This window comes from Salmo salar, chromosome ssa23 (genome assembly GCF_905237065.1).
Source record: "Salmo salar chromosome ssa23, Ssal_v3.1, whole genome shotgun sequence".
In the NCBI taxonomy this organism is placed as follows: domain Eukaryota; kingdom Metazoa; phylum Chordata; class Actinopteri; order Salmoniformes; family Salmonidae; genus Salmo; species Salmo salar.
The window spans coordinates 44,299,677-44,318,191 of NC_059464.1; the positions used below are offsets into that span (position 1 = coordinate 44,299,677).

Consider the following 18,515-nt stretch of genomic DNA (forward strand, 5'->3'; position numbering starts at 1 on the left):
CTATCCATGGAGCAGAGCACATACAGTGTGTCAACTTGACACAGATGGTACCACACTGAAACAAACACCTCCTGTGAAATATCAGTCTGAAAAACGATATATTCGGACTGACACAATTGATTCAGTGTTGTGTCGGTGAACACAGAGAACACGTCAACATAGACGGTAAGGTAGGTAGCTAGCTCACCATGAGCAGATAGCCAGATACTGGAATTTAGTCCGTTCTACATTCACTGTCCCTTCGCTTCCCCTAATTTCTACTCCAAACCCAGGACCACCTAGGGCCTCCGCAGAGAACACTTTGGCCAAATCATGAGCTTATGTTGAGGAGGCACATTAAAGCATAATGGACCGTGAGGGGGATTAGCTAAGGGGATTAGCCTGATTATTTATTAAAAGCAGCAGCACCAGTTACTTAGGAAACAGGACAGGCAGAGTGGAGCGAGAGGAGAAGAGGCTCTATTTCGACTAGTTCAAATATCAATTCCTCTTGTCATCTCCTCCGCTTCATGCAGCACTGATGGTTGAAGCTCATCATTAGGCTGGCTTTCACCTGGACAGATCGTTTGGATAATTGAGAAAGAGCCAGGGCAGGGTGACTGGACTCTCCCAAACCCCTGCTGCCAAACCCTCCTCCAAAATTACCCTCATCACGGCTCCCATGGCAACTATAGCCTTGTTCACACCGCAGGCCTTAATGCTCAAATCAGTTGTTTTTCAAATACGTTTTGGAATACTGACTGTCCGAACAGTAAGTTACATGTGACCAGATCAGATGTGTGTGTGTGTTCAGACAGCAGTCATTAGCTGACATTGCTAAACTGCATGAGAGCCGTTAGCCTTTAACTAAAAAAACACAAAAAGCTGCAGGGCAAACAAAAATGTTTAAAACAACAGGGAACTCCCTCTGGCATTTTACAGTAAACTGAATAGTCCTAAAAGAAGAAACTCCCTCTGGCATTTTACAGTAAACTGAATAGGCCTAAAAGAAGAAACTCCCTCTGGCATTTTACAGTAAACTGAATAGGCCTAAAAGAGGAACCTTCTCTGGATTTTACAGTAAACTGAATAAGCCTAAAAGAAGAAACTCCCTCTGGCATTTTACAGTAAACTGAATAGGCCTAAAAGAAGAAACTCCCTCTGGCATTTTACAGTAAACTGAATAGTCCTAAAAGAAGAAACTCCCTCTGGCATTTTACAGTAAACTGAATAGTCCTAAAAGAAGAAACTCCCTCTGGCATTTTACAGTAAACTGAATAGGCCTAAAAGAAGAAACTCCCTCTGGCATTTTACAGTAAACTGAATAGGCCTAAAAGAGGAACCTTCTCTGGATTTTACAGTAAACTGAATAAGCCTAAAAGAAGAAACTCCCTCTGGCATTTTACAGTAAACTGAATAGGCCTAAAAGAAGAAACTCCCTCTGGCATTTTACAGTAAACTGAATAGTCCTAAAAAAAGAAACTCCCTCTTGCATTTTACAATAAACTGAATAGTCCTAAAAGAAGAAACTCCCTCTGGCATTTTACAGTAAACTGAATAGACCTAGTAGGCCTACACACTAACTGTACTTTTAAAAGGAGAGAAAGTGATTTTTAAAAATATTTTAAAGACGGAAACGGGGGCCTGGGACTGAAATAAAAATCCCTCTAGAACAGTTTTCTGTTTAATGTCTTGAAGCTGATCAGCGCTGTAAAAACGCTGATGCAACATTACTCTGCACCATACTGTCTGAATTTATAGCTGTATATTTTTTACCAGGGCTGAACTGAAAAGTGAATAAAAGAGCTACTTGACTCCAGTTGACACTAAATCTGTCAGCTTTTTTTGTTGACCATTTACTTGTTCAAAAACACACACACACACACACACACACACACACACACACACACACACACACACACACACACACACACACACACACACACACAAAGCTCTTTCAGATTCTAGTATAGTGTGCAATGCATGTTCTACAGTAAATCTATTTCATTGTGGTGCAGCAGTCTGTCTGCAGTGTGTGAAGAGATGCAATTTGGGTTCTAGAACATATTTCTCCTTCTCAATCTGTCTACCGTAACCAGAGCAACAAGGTCATTCAGTCAATGACCTGACTTTCCAGACCCATACTTTCCTGGATGGGAGCAGAAAGGACACCATGAAGAGAGTAATGTACGGTCCATTTCAGTCCCCAGGCACCACATGTACTAGATAAGAGCACAAACACCTTCCTTACCACTCAAAATCAACAAAAATGTAGAGCGCAACTGAAGGCAATAAACAACTTCTCTGACAGGAAAACGGCCAATGTGGCAATGATATTAGTCAGAAACATTGTATACATAAGGATCATTTTGGTCATAAAATCAGTCTCGTCCAAAACTGAGTTTTGTAAGTGAGTTCGTAATGACTTATTTGAGAATTGGGTTTTGATTTACACAATGCTCACTTGTCCACTAATAACACGGGATAAACACACAGCGGCGGTGCCGGTGCTCCATCCAATCCTACAGCAGAACACACCGACAGTGAGAGAGACTTGTCCGCAGCGCAGCGGACTACACGTCACACAGGCTGTTTTTTTTTTAAACATGAGAAATACTGCACTAAAACACGTTAGTCAGATGTAAAAAAATTGCGGAACTAAAAACATCCCTGTCAAAAAACATCAACATTAATTACACCTTTCTTGAGTTATTTTAGATTCATCCGGAGTATTTTGAGGAAGTGACGCTTAGCTTTGTTGCCATGGTGTCTCGTTAAACGAACAGCAGTAACTGCCACATAGAACCACACCCCCAAGACCCTCAAGACCTGAATCTCATTTTTCTCAATGAGCAAAAGAGAAACACGTGGAAATTTAACTTGTTCAGAAATGTATGCAGATTCTTGGTTTTCAATATCAAAGCCACAGAATAAATTCAGGCACCGATTCCCAGATAGTCGGTTAACAACCAGCTAGAAGCTAGAAGGACAGAGTTAAACAAATAGATGTATTTAGCCATTGGTGTTATTCCACGCTGAGGGTTTCTTTTGCAATCTGCAGTGGCCCTGGTGCACCATTTGTGAACACAATCCCTCAGTTTGTGGTCAGTATCCCAGTAATCAATGGGGTTTGTTTGTGCCACTGACTCTCTAGTGTGTGGATGTGTGTCCTTTGTGGCCAGGCAGCAACTCTAACAGACTGTGCCAGCAGAAGTAAGCTCCACTCTGCAGGTTTGGAGGGCTTGGCAGGGCTGGAGGGAAGTTGACCATCGCTATGTTCCAAATGCCACCCTATTGCATAACCGTGAAAACTAGTGCACTAAATAGGGAATAGGGTGCCATTTGTCAGGCTGGCCATGTCGGTTGGCTCATGCTTGGAGGATTAGCGTAAAAATACAATTACTGGAACAGGCAAAGTCCCTTGGTTCACAGCAATTAGACTGGTTCACCAACTGGTACTCATGGGAAGTGGGTACACTCAATATGGCTGCCAGCCCCCCATCACAGAACTTTGACATGAATGAGGATGTCGGTTCTAGCAATTCTATGATTAGAACCCATGCAGCTTGGGAGAGGAGAGTCTGCAGCTGTCTACAACACAGATTCTTTTTTTCTCTCTCTCTCTCTAACTGAAATGTGTCTTCTGCATTTAACCCAATCCCTCTGAACCAGAGATGGGGGGGGGGGGGCTGCCATAATTGGCATCTACGTCTTCGGCACCCGGGGAACAGTGGGTTAACTGCCTTGCTCAGGGGCAGAACGACACATTTTTATCTTGTCAGCTCAGGGATTCAATCCAGCAACCTTTCGGTTACTGGCCCAACGCTCTAACCACTAGGCTACCTGGCTATCTGATGGTAGACCACGCATCAACGATAGCAGACCATGCATCAACGATAGTAGGCCAAAAAAAACGTCTCTGCATATTGCCTTTAATGTTGCCTGATAATTGGTCCATGACAAACTGGATTTTTAGGCAACAAGTTACAGCCTAATCAGCATTATCGTCAATGTTATTATAGTGATGTTGGAGACCAAAAAGCCCCTGATGTTATTACCCAATTCAAAAACATCAGTGTTATCATCAAGCAATAGGAGCATATGACAGGAACTAAAAGCCCCTGATGTTATTACCCAATTCAAAAACATCAGTGTTATCATCAAGCAATAGGAGCATATGACAGGAACTAAAAGCCCCTGATGTTATTACCCAATTCAAAAACATCAGTGTTATCATCAAGCAATAGGAGCATATGACAGGAACTAAAAGCCCCTGATGTTATTACCCAATTCAAAAACATCAGTGTTATCATCAAGCAATAGGAGCATATGACTGGAACTAAAAGCCCCTGATGTTATTACCCAATTCAAAAACATCAGTGTTATCATCAAGCAATAGGAGCATATGACAGGAACTAAAAGCCCCTGATGTTATTTCTTTAATCAGAAATGAGGCAATGCGACAGGGGGCTGTTTAACTCGCTGTGGTTGTGTGCGTGTGTGCGTGTGTGTGTGTGTGTGTGTGTGTAAAGGCGTCCGCATGCTTCCCATCCGAAACAGTTCGGAAGAGTTTGTGCATATATTACAAAGACATTTTGTGACGTTTTTGTTCGTTTTTGACTTCCGTAAGGGTATTTTCACCTGTAGCCTGAAGTCTAAGCCCCTTCGTCGGTGATTGGTCGACAGTAGGGATTCTTCAATAAAGTATTATTGTCATTTAATGTTTTCATGCACATTTTTTTCACCTGATAAATACTGCACCAAACATCTTAGTTAGATGTAAAATTGCAAGACTAAGTTCTCCTCTGCAAAAAAACGCCAAAATTAATGACTGGTTTGTTTTGAGGAAGTGTATACTGGCTACAGCGTCTCAAAATGGACAAACAGTACTATTGCTGCTTTTTTCTAATCTTTCAAGTGAAGGACCTATTTTTTTATTTTACCCTTTTTTTGCCTCCAAATTTCAATATTGTTTCATCGCTGCAACTCCCCAACGGGCTCGGGAGAGGCGAAAGTCGAGTCATGCGTCCTCCAAACCTCGCTCCTAAACAACCGCCCACTTAACCCGGAAGCCAGCTGCACCAATGTGTAAGAGGAAACACTGTTCAACTGACGATCAAAATCAGCCTGCAGGCGCCCGGCCTGCAACAAGGAGTCGCTAGAGCACAATAAGCCAAGTAAAGCCCCAGCAGGCCAAACCCTCCCCTAACCCGGACGACGCTGGGCCAATTGTGCGCCGCCCTATGGGACTCCCAGTCACGGCCGGTTGTGACACAGCCTGGGATCGAACCCGGGTCTGTAGTAACGCCTCAAGCACTGCGATAAGTGAAGGCCTTTTAACCTCTCTTGGGCAGGTGGGACGCTAGCGTCCCACCCATGGTTCACACTATTCAACAGCCAGTGAAAAATCAGAGCGCCAAATTCAAATCAAGAAAATGTCATAATTCAAAGTTCTCAAACATACGACTATTTTACACCATTTTAAAAAGGTACACTTCTCCTTAATGTAACCACATTGTCCGATTTCAAAAAGGCTTTACGGCGAAAGCATAAAGTTAGATTATGTTAGGACAGGTAAAACACAAGAAAAACCACACAGCCATTTTCCAAGCAGGAGAGGGGTCACAAAAACCAGAAATACAGCTAAAAGTAAGCACTAACCTTTGACGATCTTCATCAGATGACACTCCTAGTGTTAGACAATACATGTATGTTTTGTTCGATAAAGTTCATATTAATATCCAAAAACAGCATTTTACATTGGCGCGTGATGTTCAGAAAATATTTTGCCTCCAATACTCCCGGTGAATCAGCACAACAATTTACAAAAATACTCATCATAAACTTTGATAAAATATTAAACTGTTATTCAAAGAATTATTGATAGCCATCTCCTTTATGCAACCGCTGTGACAGATTTTTAAAAAAGCTTCACGGGGAAAACACACTTTGAAATAATCTGAGTACGGCGCTCAGAAACATACACCAGGTAATACAGATACCCGCCATTTTGGAGTCATCTAAAATCATAAATAACATTATAAATATTCACTTACCTTTGATGATCTTCATCAGAAGGCACTTCCAGGAATCCCAGGTCCACAATAAATGTTGTTTTGTTCGATAAAGTCCATAATTTATGTCCAAATACCTCCTTGTTGTTTGCGCGTTCAGTAAACTACTCCAAATGTAGGAAGCGCACCCAAAATTTCACGACGAAAAGTTTAAAAAATGTTATATTTACGTTCGTTGAAACATTTCAAACGTTGTATAGCATCAATCTTTAGGGCCTTTTTAACATAAAACTTCAATAATATTCCAACCGGACGATTCCAATGTCTTGAAAAACGTTTTGGAACACAGATACCTCATCACGTGAACGCGCGCCACAAAACTCATGTCACTTTCTGAGTCACCAACTTCCCGGCCTTCTTGTTCGCTCTCTGTTCACTGCAAAAGCCTGAAACTAGGTTCTAAAGACTGTTGACATCTAGTGGAAGCCTTAGGAAGTGCAAAATGAACCCTAAGTCACTGTGTGTTAGATAGGCAATGACTTGAAAAGACTACAAGAACCAGAATTCCCACTTCCTGGTTGGATTTTTCTCAGGTTTTTGCCTGCCAAAGGAGTTCTGTTATACTCACAGACATCATTCAAACAGTTTTAGAAACTCCAGAGTGTTTTCTATCAAAATCTACTAATAATATCCATATTCTAGTTCCTGGGCCCGAGTAGTAGGCCGTTTAATTTGGGTACATTTTTCATCCGGCTGTGAAAATACTGCCCCCTAAGGGAGTATGCGAGCACATTTGTTCGGTTCGTCTAGCCGAACTGAAGTGTGCTGACCCCTTAAGAGAGACCGACAGAGAGAGACGGAGTCAGACAAAGAGACAAACAGAATCAGACAGACAGTCAGAATCAGACAGACAGAGAGACAGACAGAGAGAGAGACAGTCAGATGAGAGAAAGTGATGATGCAGCAAAGAAATGTAAAAAAGAATGCCTTCAAATATCAGGCCTGACAATGCAAAACTGTCACGAGGAACATCTTGTACGTGGTCAGGACCATAAAAAGTGCAGCCAGATCTGACTGTGGAGAACAGCTTTATGACATTGCCAGAATAATTCTGATACTCCCCAGACTTCACTCTGAGAACACCGTTACAGACTAACCTAACGTAGAAGGCGGTAAAAGATGCCTGAGCGGAGTACCCACAACCGTTTTTCAAGGGAAACAGAAGTTAGGTTGAAAATACTGTATCCCTGAAAAACTGGAAACATCGTATTTCTTTCCGAACCCACGGAGAGTGGTTACAGACAGACAGGTTAAAATGTATCTAATAACACCAGCAAATGATCTTAACAGTGTTGATCGCTGTCGACACAATGACAAAGAACAGAGCACCAACCAACCAACCAACCAACCAAATGTACTACTTTGAGGGAACATTGTGTAAGTTGTACTGCAGCCAAACAAAAGGAGAGCGAGAGAGAGAGACAGCAGAACAGTGTTGGATGGAGGAACCAGGATGACAGTATCACAGGCCTTCCACCTTGGGGCCTGGCTGGCACAGAGGCAGACAACAAGCAGCATAACCAGATGATTCATGACTTCAAAAATGGAAAATGACGCGTCGAGGGGGAGCGAGTGCTGACAACTGCTAAAACTCCCCTCCGACTCAGAACAACGAATTCAAGTGCTGATGAGAGAGAGACAGAGACAGAGAGACAGGAGAGAGAGAGACACAGAGAGAGAGACAGAGGAGAGAGAGACAGAAAGAGAGGAGCGAGAGAGAGTCCCAAGAGAGTTTGGTGACATTCTGCACATAGCATAGTGCTAGACCACCACTGCAACTGGTAACACTGCAGATCCGTAATGGATGAGAGAGATACCAATAGCGTTTGCTGGCCGAGAGTACTTAGCACCTCTGAACATAATTTGCGAACCGAGTGTGCACCGATTTTACATGTAGAATTGCGTGAAAAATGTTGGCAGTCAGATATCGAAAGTGGACGGTCCTTAAAACACGCTGAGTGATCGGCAGACGAAAGCTAGATCGGTGCGATGTGTGCAAGCCTTAAAACTCCCTTGAGTCGATATCCGCACCACCGTGGAAATCTAATTAGCATAATAAATACAAAAATCCCCATCAAAATCCATCTGTTTAAGCTTGAGATATCTATATTTTTTGGCATGGGCTGTGTCTCAATCCACCCCATCCACCAATGGCGGCCTTTCGCATTTGCGGTGGAAGGTGGCCGAGCTACAGAGATGTTTGTCAGACCACGAGACATCCCGAAAACCGGTCTCGTCACAAAATGTCATGAGACAAGCGTCACGGGACTCACCTTCGGTACCGCCCATCTGTCTTCGGTACCGCCCATCTGCCTACTTCTGTCTGTAGCGTCAGTTTGGGCTGCACACACTAATATGACCCCTCTATGGGACTCTCACGAACACGTCGGTTGTTTTGCTCTAGGACACCCACAAGCCTCACAAGACTCATCTTAAGGTAGCCCGGTACCAGTAGAAAACATATGGAAAATATATATATATATATATATATATATATATATGAAGTATTTTAGTGCCAAATAAAATGGGGTTAAATATGGATACTTCAATAAAAAAAATGTATTTCCTGATATTTTTATATCTCTCAGATTTAGGACAGACACTTTAAAACAAACTTTTGATTTATTTTTGGACTATCTGTTATTTCATGTATGAATCTGTTATTCAATTTGTTTCTATTGTCTAATAGCAGTACACCATGCCCAAACCAGACGTCCGCGTGTGCCATCGTGCCCAAATTGATTTTGTCCCCCCCACACCAAACGCGATCACGACATGCAAGTTGAAATATCAAAAAACTGAACCAATTATGTTAATTTGGGGACAGGTCGAAAAGCATTAAAGGTGTATGGCAATTTAGTTAGCTAGCTTGAAGTTGCTAGCTAATTTGTCCTATTTAGCTAGCTAGCTTGCTAATTTGTCCTGGGATATAAACGTTGAGCTGTTATTTTACCAGTAATGCACAAGGTCCTCTACTCCGACAATTAATCCACACATAAAACAGTCAACCAAATTGTTTCTAGTCATCTCTCCTCCTTCCAGGCTTTTTCTTCTTTGGACTTTATATGGCGATTGGCATCTAACTTTCATAATAAGGTGTATTACCACAACCGACCGACTGACCTCAGTTCATCTTTCAATCACCCACCTGGGTATAACCAATGAGGAGATGGCACGTGGGTATATGCTTCTAAAAGCCAATGAGGAGATGGGAGAGGCAGGACTTGCATCGCGTTCGGCGTCACAAATAGAAGCAACTTCTATTTTAGCGCCTGGCAACGCAGATGCTCGTTGGCACCCGCGAGCAGTGTGGGTGCAATGATTGAATAACACGTATGTGTACATTTATTTTGGTTTGGGTAGCGTGTAAGGCCAAATTCAATGTTTCATCAAATAACTTATATATATTTGTTTATACCTAAACAGGCCCTAAAATTCAGCTCATACAGTAGAAGGTCATGAGATCTTATTAGCCGAACACTGGAATAAATGTTAACGGCAGACCATTGGGCAATTACTATGATGTATTCAACACCACATACTGTACATGTACCGTACAACTACTACATACTGTACATGTAATTCAAACAAGAACTGCGTAGAGTAGTAGTAGTAGTAGTAGTATCACAGTCAGTCAGTAAAATGGTGTTACAGAATACAGAGCTTTCTCTTTCCTCACAAGGATTGGCCTAAACCTAAATTAGATTCATTTTCCAAATAATCAATATTGATAAGCAAGCAGTAAACCTACTGACTGATCGGCTAGGCCTAGGCTAAGCAGCAACACTGATTTGTGTAGAGAAGCTAGGCTAAATACTGGCTAAGCTAAATAGAGCTAGTCAGTAGTCAGAGTACAGTACTTACAGCAATAGTTCATCCTGGTTATCACAGATAAACAGAGGACACCTGACAAAAACCTCTCTCCAGTCCAGTTCAGTCCCAGTCCCACCTCCAGCTCTGCTATTTCCTTTTATTTGGATGTATTTTTAACTAGAGTGCTCTAGCTGCTCCTCCTCAACAGCAGGAGATTCCTACAGACGCACATCAGCAGCAGGCGCCGCCACCGTACTGTAGTGTGTGATGCCTCGTAACCAATAGGAGCAGAGAGAACACTCACACGGCCCCTCCCTTCCTTTCTCTGACTGACACAACTGGCTATCTATAGATTCTATAGTAGAGAGGCACAGGTGAGGAGTTACGATGGAACGAAATCCCGTAATCTGAGAAAAGTCAACTCCACCTCAGCTACAACTCAATCCATCTCTAAATATGTTGCATATCTGTTCTGTACTTTCCATTCCAACATCTCTCTCACTCTCCCTCCTCTACCACTCTTTCAGTCTCTCTCCATCCCTCCTCTCCCCCTCTTTCAGTCTCTCTCTCTCTCTCTCTCTCTCTCTCTCTCTCTCTCTCTCTCTCCCTCGCTAGCGAACAGAACAGCAAAGCCATCTGCACCGCAGTGGAAACTGCTGTATCGGACTTAACCCTCACAGCGCCAGAAGTGGGACTAGAGAGCTCACAAACAAACACACCATCACACAGACACACACCATCACACACACACACACTAGGAACCCATCTTGGGGTGCTGCATTACAGTACTATAGTATAACCTCCTGGGGCATTACAGTACTATAGTATAACCTCCTGGGGTGCTGCATTACAGTACTATAGTATAACCTCCTGGGGTGCTGCATTACAGTACTATAGCATAACCTCCTGGGGTGCTGCATTACAGTACTATAGCATAACCTCCTGGGGTGCTGCATTACAGTACTATAGTATAACCTCCTGGGGCATTACAGTACTATAGTATAACCTCCTGGGGTGCTGCATTACAGTACTATAGTATAACCTCCTGGGGTGCTGCATTACAGTACTATAGTATAACCTCCTGGGGCATTACAGTACTATAGCATAACCTCCTGGGGTGCTGCATTACAGTACTATAGTATAACCTCCTGGGGTGCTGCATTACAGTACTATAGTATAACCTCCTGGGGTGCTGCATTACAGTACTATAGTATAACCTCCTGGGGCATTACAGTACTATAGTATAACCTCCTGGGGCATTACAGTACTATAGTATAACCTCCTGGGGCATTACAGTACTATAGTATAACCTCCTGGGGTGCTGCATTACAGTACTATAGTATAACCTCCAGGGGTGCTGCATTACAGTACTATAGTATAACCTCCTGGGGCATTACAGTACTATAGCATAACCTCCTGGGGTGCTGCATTACAGTACTATAGCATAACCTCCAGGGGTGCTGCATTACAGTACTATAGTAGTCTATGGTTGTGTCTGACAGCATTCGGGCTACACTCCTAAACTGCCAACGAGACTCCAGTGTTTATCACTGCAGAAAGAAAATGGTGACACATTCCACTGCTGCCTTCCTCTCCATGCAGCCTTCCTCTCCACACCGTCCTGCTGCCTTCCTCTCCATGCAGCCTTCCTCTCCACACCGTCCTGCTGCCTTCCTCTCCATACAGCCTTCCTCTCCACACCGTCCTGCTGCCTTCCTCTCCATACAGCCTTCCTCTCCACACCGTCCTGCTGCCTTCCTCTCCATGCAGCCTTCCTCTCCACACCGTCCTGCTGCCTTCCTCTCCATACAGCCTTCCTCTCCACACCGTCCTGCTGCCTTCCTCTCCATACAGCCTTCCTCTCCACACCGTCCTGCTGCCTTCCTCTCCATACAGCCTTCCTCTCCACACCGTCCTGCTGCCTTCCTCTCCATGCAGCCTTCCTCTCCACACCGTCCTGCTGCCTTCCTCTCCATACAGCCTTCCTCTCCACACCGTCCTGCTGCCTTCCTCTCCATACAGCCTTCCTCTCCACACCGTCCTGCTGCCTTCCTCTCCATACAGCCTTCCTCTCCACACCGTCCTGCTGCCTTCCTCTCCATACAGCCTTCCTCTCCACACCGTCCTGCTGCCTTCCTCTCCATGCAGCCTTCCTCTCCACACCGTCCTGCTGCCTTCCTCTCCACACCGTCCTGCTGCCTTTCTCTCCATGCAGCCTTTCTCTCCACACCGTCCTGCAGCCTTTCTCTCCACACCGTCCTGCTGCCTTCCCCTCCATGCAGCCTTCCACACCGTCCTGCTGCCTTCCTCTCCATACAGCCTTCCTCTCCACACCGTCCTGCTGCCTTCCTCTCCATGCAGCCTTCCTCTCCACACCGTCCTGCTGCCTTCCCCTCCACGCTGCCTTCCTCTCCACGCTGTCCTGCTGCCTTTCTCTCCACACCGTCCTGCTGCCTTCCTCTCCATACAGCCTTCCTCTCCACACCGTCCTGCTGCCTTCCTCTCCATGCAGCCTTTCCCTCCATGCTGCCTTCCTCTCCACGCTGTCCTGCTGCCTTTCTCTCCACACTGTCCTGCTGCCTTCCTCTCCACACTGTCCTGCTGCCTTTCTCTCCACACTGTCCTGCTGCCTTCCTCTCCACACCGTCCTGCTGCCTTCCTCTCCACACTGTCCTGCTTCCTTCCTCTCCACACTGTCCTGCTGCCTTCCTCTCCACACTGTCCTGCTGCCTTTCTCTCCACACTGTCCTGCTGCCTTCCTCTCCACACTGTCCTGCTGCCTTTCTCTCCACACTGTCCTGCTGCCTTTCTCTCCACACTGTCCTGCTGCCTTTCTCTCCACACTGTCCTGCTACCTTCCTCTCCACACTGTCCTGCTTCCTTCCTCTCCACACTGCCCTGCTTCCTTCCTCTCCACACTGCCCTGCTTCCTTCCTCTCCACACTGCCCTGCTTCCTTCCTCTCCACACCTTTTTGCTGCTGTGCTCACTGCAAGTCAATGGGACTAAATAAATAACATCTTTTTTTTTTAAATCCATTTTAGAATAAGGCTGTAACTTAACAAAATGTGGAAAAAGTGAAGGGGTCTGAATACATTGTGTTTATCTACTATCCCCCCATAGTATAAAAGATGACCCTTCTGTGTGAGAAATAAATATTCAAAACATGTTATTTAACTAGGCAAGTCAGTTAAGAACAAATTCTTATTTACAATGACGGCCTATTGGGGAACAGTGGGTTAACTGCCTTGTTCAGGGGCAGAACAATATTTTTACCATGTCAGCTTGGGGATTCGATCTAGTAACCTTTCGGGAACTGGCCCAACGCTCTAGCCACTAGGCTACCCGCCACTAGGCTACCCGCCACTAGGCTACCCGCCACTAGGCTACCCGCCACTAGGCTACCCGCCACTAGGCTACCCGCCACTAGGCTACTCTGGGACAGTTGTGGGATGCTATAGATGGGTGATTCTGCAACTTCGGCTTTCAGAAATTAAAATGTAATGAAACACCATTTTACCAGTATTATAATTGTCATTGATTTGTCTAGAAATAATACCTGATAATGGGGAATTGATATATTTTTGTCGTTTTTCTCAGACAGCCATAGACAAAATGTTATTTCCATCACATCATTAAACATCCATTTTAGTTGAAAATGAAATATCCAACAATTATTTAATAACACATTTCTTATACATTTGTACATTAACTTGCATTGAATTTATTTTAAGTGCTTTTTAAGGTTTTCCTAAAACTAATAATTCAGCACAACGCCTCAATGTATAAACTTGCCTTTGTGAAGAGCTGAAAATATTTATCATAAAAAAATAAGATATTTACACCCAACCTTTTTGTGAGATTATAACAACCATGACTTCCCTATCTAAAACAAATCAATCAATGTAAATTATACATAATATAGTAATTTACCTAAAAATATGGGTGTGTTGGAAATGACATATATGTAAAAAAAAAAATATAATAATAATAATAATAATAATAATAATGAAAACAATATTTTATTGCAAACATTTTGAACAACAACCATTGTAGAACATTTCATCAATTTAAGAAAAAGCAAGATTCCAAAAGTGGACTGAGCTCAAGGAAGTAGGCCAGTGTTTTTGAGAGATGAGCCCAGATTGCAGAGGGGTCATCCACATAGAAGAGCTCAGTGAGTAAAGTGAAACGGTATCATTTGTGGTATGTCCAACACAGGTGTGGAGGGTCACCTGCATGTGAGAATCACCAAAGTGAACTGCCTGGATTTCAACGGTGTATTTACACAGCTAGTTCTCTCAGTGGCACAACTTTGGTTTTAGAAGTGGGGGGGATAATTATTATAATTTGTTTTATCTAGTCGGATAAACACTCCAAAACAGCCTACCCGACCGCTCGGAGGTGTCTGCATGGTCCTAAAGCACACCGTTGCCTCATTTTGTATCACATTCAAATTATAAAACTGGGAGGGGACAAAAATGCAATTTCAGAATGTGAGGGGGACATGTCCCCCCCCCACGTCCCCAGTGAAAGATGCGCGCTGAGTTCTCTGCAAAGTCAATATGCACGATGATCTCCTTTTTCCGCAGATTCTCTTTTAATTCTCTCAGTTTGGAGTGTTGGTGTCGAATGTTGTACATGTGTTTCCCCAACTTCTCTTTCAATCCTTTGGAGAAGTCCTCCAGTAGAATCTGCAGTGTGCCACACACACCTTTTCTTATACTGTCAAATGTACAGTGAACTTCTCCAAGTTTCCATCTTTGTTTTTCCTTCTCTCTCTCTCTCTCGCTCTCTTCAGCTTTGTTTTTCCACTCAAACCATCATGTCTGCTCACCAGAATCAAAGTCAAATGTTTTAAACTCTTTGGTTTGGCAAAGGGAGAACTCTGTATAAATGCACTCTTTCTTCAGGTTCCCACAGCACAAAGACTCAATAAGGTTTGGTTGTTGCTGCAGTGGATCACTTTGTGATACTGTAGTTTATCCACCATGTACTGGAGGTTGGCGTGGGTTTTGCAGAGACATGTGTTCATATCCTGGACCGTTGGCTTGACAACCCAAAAATACGTATTTTAAAGAATTCATAGTAGGACATTTTAATCTCTGAATATTCCCTCTTAAACTTCTGATAAAGGTTCTGAATTGTGTCATTCAAGAAGCGCTTTCTGCTTTTTTTCTCTTCTTGTTCCTCGTTAGTGTGTCCTTTTTCCCTTGTTGCTCTGCTGTTGTCATCACGTTCATATAATCTAGTGATTTTCTCTTCTGTGGCTGTGCTGATTCTGTTACACTGCTTTTTCCTGGAGTATTGAAGACTTGATGGCCTGTTTTTATTTGCCCTCATTGCTTTTGCTTGAAAATCCAAATTCTCTGTTTGCAGCTTTGACCAGGCCATACTTTCTCAGGATGTCGCCTCTGAGCATTTTTGAAGCCACTTGTTTGTCCTTGGAACAGCACATTTTTTGATACTTTTGCTTTAATGATGGCATTTTGAAACAATAAAATCCTTCTCAAGTTCTTCGGAGTTCCCTTCATTTTTCTCTTTTGTCTTTGGCGAATCTTGTCTATCCATTTTCTTCATCAGTTGATCATCCCTTTTTTTGTATTTCTCAGTTTTCCGTTAAGCTTTATCAAGTTTGACATTTGTTATGCAAAGATCTCTATGTTTTTGAGCTACCGCTTCCAATCTTTTTCCTTCCAGCAAGTATTCGACTTCTCATTCCTGTTGTAGATGAGGAAGGGGTATCAGGGTGTGCATTAGGGGCAGGTAAGTTAGGGGCAGGTATGATAGCTTCATGTTCTGGCTGCAAGTCATCTGGTGACTGAGGTGGAGTGTTGCCTGATAGGTAGGTCTCCATCTGGTGACGGAGGTGGTGTGTTGCCTGATAGGTAGGTCTCCATCTGGTGACGGAGGTGGTGTGTTGCCTGATAGGTAGGTCTCCATCTGGTGACTGAGGTGTTGTGTTGCCTGATAGGTAGGTCTCCATCTGGTGACGGAGGTGGTGTGTTACCTGATAGGTAGGTCTCCATCTGGTGACTGAGGTGTTGTGTTGCCTGATAGGTAGGTCTCCATCTGGTGACGGAGGTGTTGTGTTGTCTGATAGGTAGGTCTCCATCTGGTGACGGAGGTGGTGTGTTGCCTGATAGGTAGGTCTCCATCTGGTGACGGAGGTGGTGTGTTGCCTGATAGGTAGGTCTCCATCTGGTGACGGAGGTGGTGTGTTGCCTGATAGGTAGGTCTCCATCTGGTGACGGAGGTGGTGTGTTGCCTGATAGGTAGGTCTCCACCTGGTGACGGAGGTGGTGTGTTACCTGATAGGTAGGTCTCCATCTGGTGACGGAGGTGGTGTGTTGCCTGATAGGTAGGTCTCCATCTGGTGACGGAGGTGGTGTGTTGCCTGATAGGTAGGTCTCCATCTGGTGACGGAGGTGGTGTGTTGCCTGATAGGTAGGTCTCCATAGGTAGGTCTCCATTGTAACTGTTCTCTTTAAAATCTGTCTTCTATTCCGTTGGTTCCATTTCCATTTCCTTCTCTTGTTTCTTTGTTCTCGCTTTGTGAGCTCAGAGATTTCCCTTCTGTGTTTTCTTCCAGTATCTCTCCCTGTCTGTTTGTAGATGTTCCTGGTATCATATAGGACAATTTACAGGACAGTTTTATATTTTCTTTCTATGTCTGTGAACTCCGTGCTGTTTTATGTGGCATCTTCTAAAAACAAAGAAAAATACTACTTAAGTTTTCCAACTGTGCACACCTTGTAGCATTTTCTAGATTCAAGTCATTTAAAACATGATTAAATAAGCCTACTTTTTTTTTTTTTTTTAAGTAAAAAGTAATAACAATGGATTTTTGTCATTTCCACCACATTCTGTCATTTCCATCACAGTTAAGTTTGTGATGGAAATTACACTTCTGCTGTTTTTGGAGAAAAATGACAGACTGCTTAGCATGCTTTGACCAGTATTACAGCTAGCATATGGTTTACACTAAATACATCAAATATATATTTTAAAAATCATAATTCTACCACAAATTAAAGAAATTGTAGCCTGTTTGGAAATGACTGACAATAAAAAAATATTCTCTACACAAGCAATATTTACCTAGATTTTTCTTCAACTTCTGGACATCACATCAGGAACAACTGTCCTCTGCAGCCATGTGCTTCAGTGTCACAATACGTTTCCATGGTAACTAAATTAACATTGTCTTGACAAAACTTAATTAAATGAGGAATTTGCCCTCAGTGGTGGAAATGACACCACTACCAACGGACAGGTATATTTTGTGTAAATAACAATATAAAAGGGCATACTAACAATAAATATTGATATAGATTTTATTTAATTGACTCTCTCTAGAAGATAGCATTACATAAATGTGTAATTATTCATGTTTTCTCATAGAAAAACATAGTAGAAGCTCAAAAGTCTGGGTCAGGGACAAGGACAAGGACAAAACAGTGAAATTGAGGTATAAAATGCATCTGAAAAGTAGCTAAAATACTTGACAGAGAGGTGTTGAAAAAAATATGTTGTGATTGTATTGTGAACTTAATACATAAAGATTCTTTTTTTTTTAAATCCCCAAAATGAACCCTGAGGACATAGAAGTTCCCGTAGTTGCATAATTACCCAGATCCCAAATGAATACAACTACTCGCATCAAAAACAGTTTTTAAAAGCAATGAGGCTGATGCAATAGGTCAGAACGTTTAGCTTAAAATATTGATCAACTATTAGGCTATTTCATCACATTATAAGTGCAGCAAGGTGCACACGGCAGTAGGCTGTAAGCGCGAATGTTCCAAAATGCAATCAACTTGCGGGAAAACACTGTTCTCAAAAGTGATCGCAAATGTGATTATGCATGTAATGCTTTATTACAAAAGGTTCAATTAAAAAAAATGTTCTAATAATTTAATACATTTTAGAATAAGGCTGTAATTTAAGAAAACGTGGAAAAAGTCAAGGGGTCTGAATACTCATCTGATTGGCTGACAAAACGTTCACGTGGACAGTTCTAACATCTTCAATATGCGCCTCAGAATTCGATAAGGATGCAGTTACATCCCGGATGTGTCCATCGGGGACACATCGAGGACGTCACGTGACGAGCATAGACTAATAAGAATTTAGATATGAGCGAGCCATGTGAGTGAGCGGTGCTTCGTAGCACGGCGTTTGGCAGCCGGGAGAAGTGAATTGTAACCATTATATTCAGCCCAAGGGCACAACGGTCACACAAGGGGGATGTCAAATTGTGAACGCGAGCCTGATGAAGTGTTTGAAGCCTGCACCAGAAACAAAGCAGAGCTCATGCCTTTCATGTGACTTTATTCAAAATCATCAGTCACACCATGCAGCCTTAGAATGTATTAAACAATCTATATGTATCGCAGTAAATGCTGTATGGCCACTGCAGACTTTTGGATTGACCATGCAGAGCCTTTAATTCTCTGTGATTAGTTCACTGAGACGGGCGTGAAGAAGTGTACCATAAAATAAAACACACAAACCCCTCGCCCACACACGCCCAGCAAACCCCTCTCCCACACCCGCCCAGCAAACCCCTCGGCCCCCACATCCGCCCAGCAAAGCCCTCGCCCACACCCGCCCAGCAAAGCCCTCGCCCACACCCGCCCAGCAAACC

General features: G+C 43.3%; 1 protein-coding gene across 12 annotated transcripts in view; it reads right to left on the bottom strand.

Annotated features, from left to right (window-relative positions):
• Positions 1-18,515, bottom strand: part of LOC106584727 (tight junction protein ZO-1) — a 174,627-nt gene that overhangs the window by 81,796 nt on the left and 74,316 nt on the right. Inside the window, exon 1 of one of the 12 annotated variants that reach the window (XM_045706366.1) lies at positions 9,918-10,386. The exons of 10 other annotated variants lie outside the window; for them this stretch is intronic. The gene's annotated coding sequence lies outside the window, so the exon portion shown is untranslated. Of the gene's footprint in view, positions 1-9,917; positions 10,387-18,515 lie in introns of those variants that run through there. One more of the 12 variants, XM_045706363.1, reaches the window with a different exon arrangement.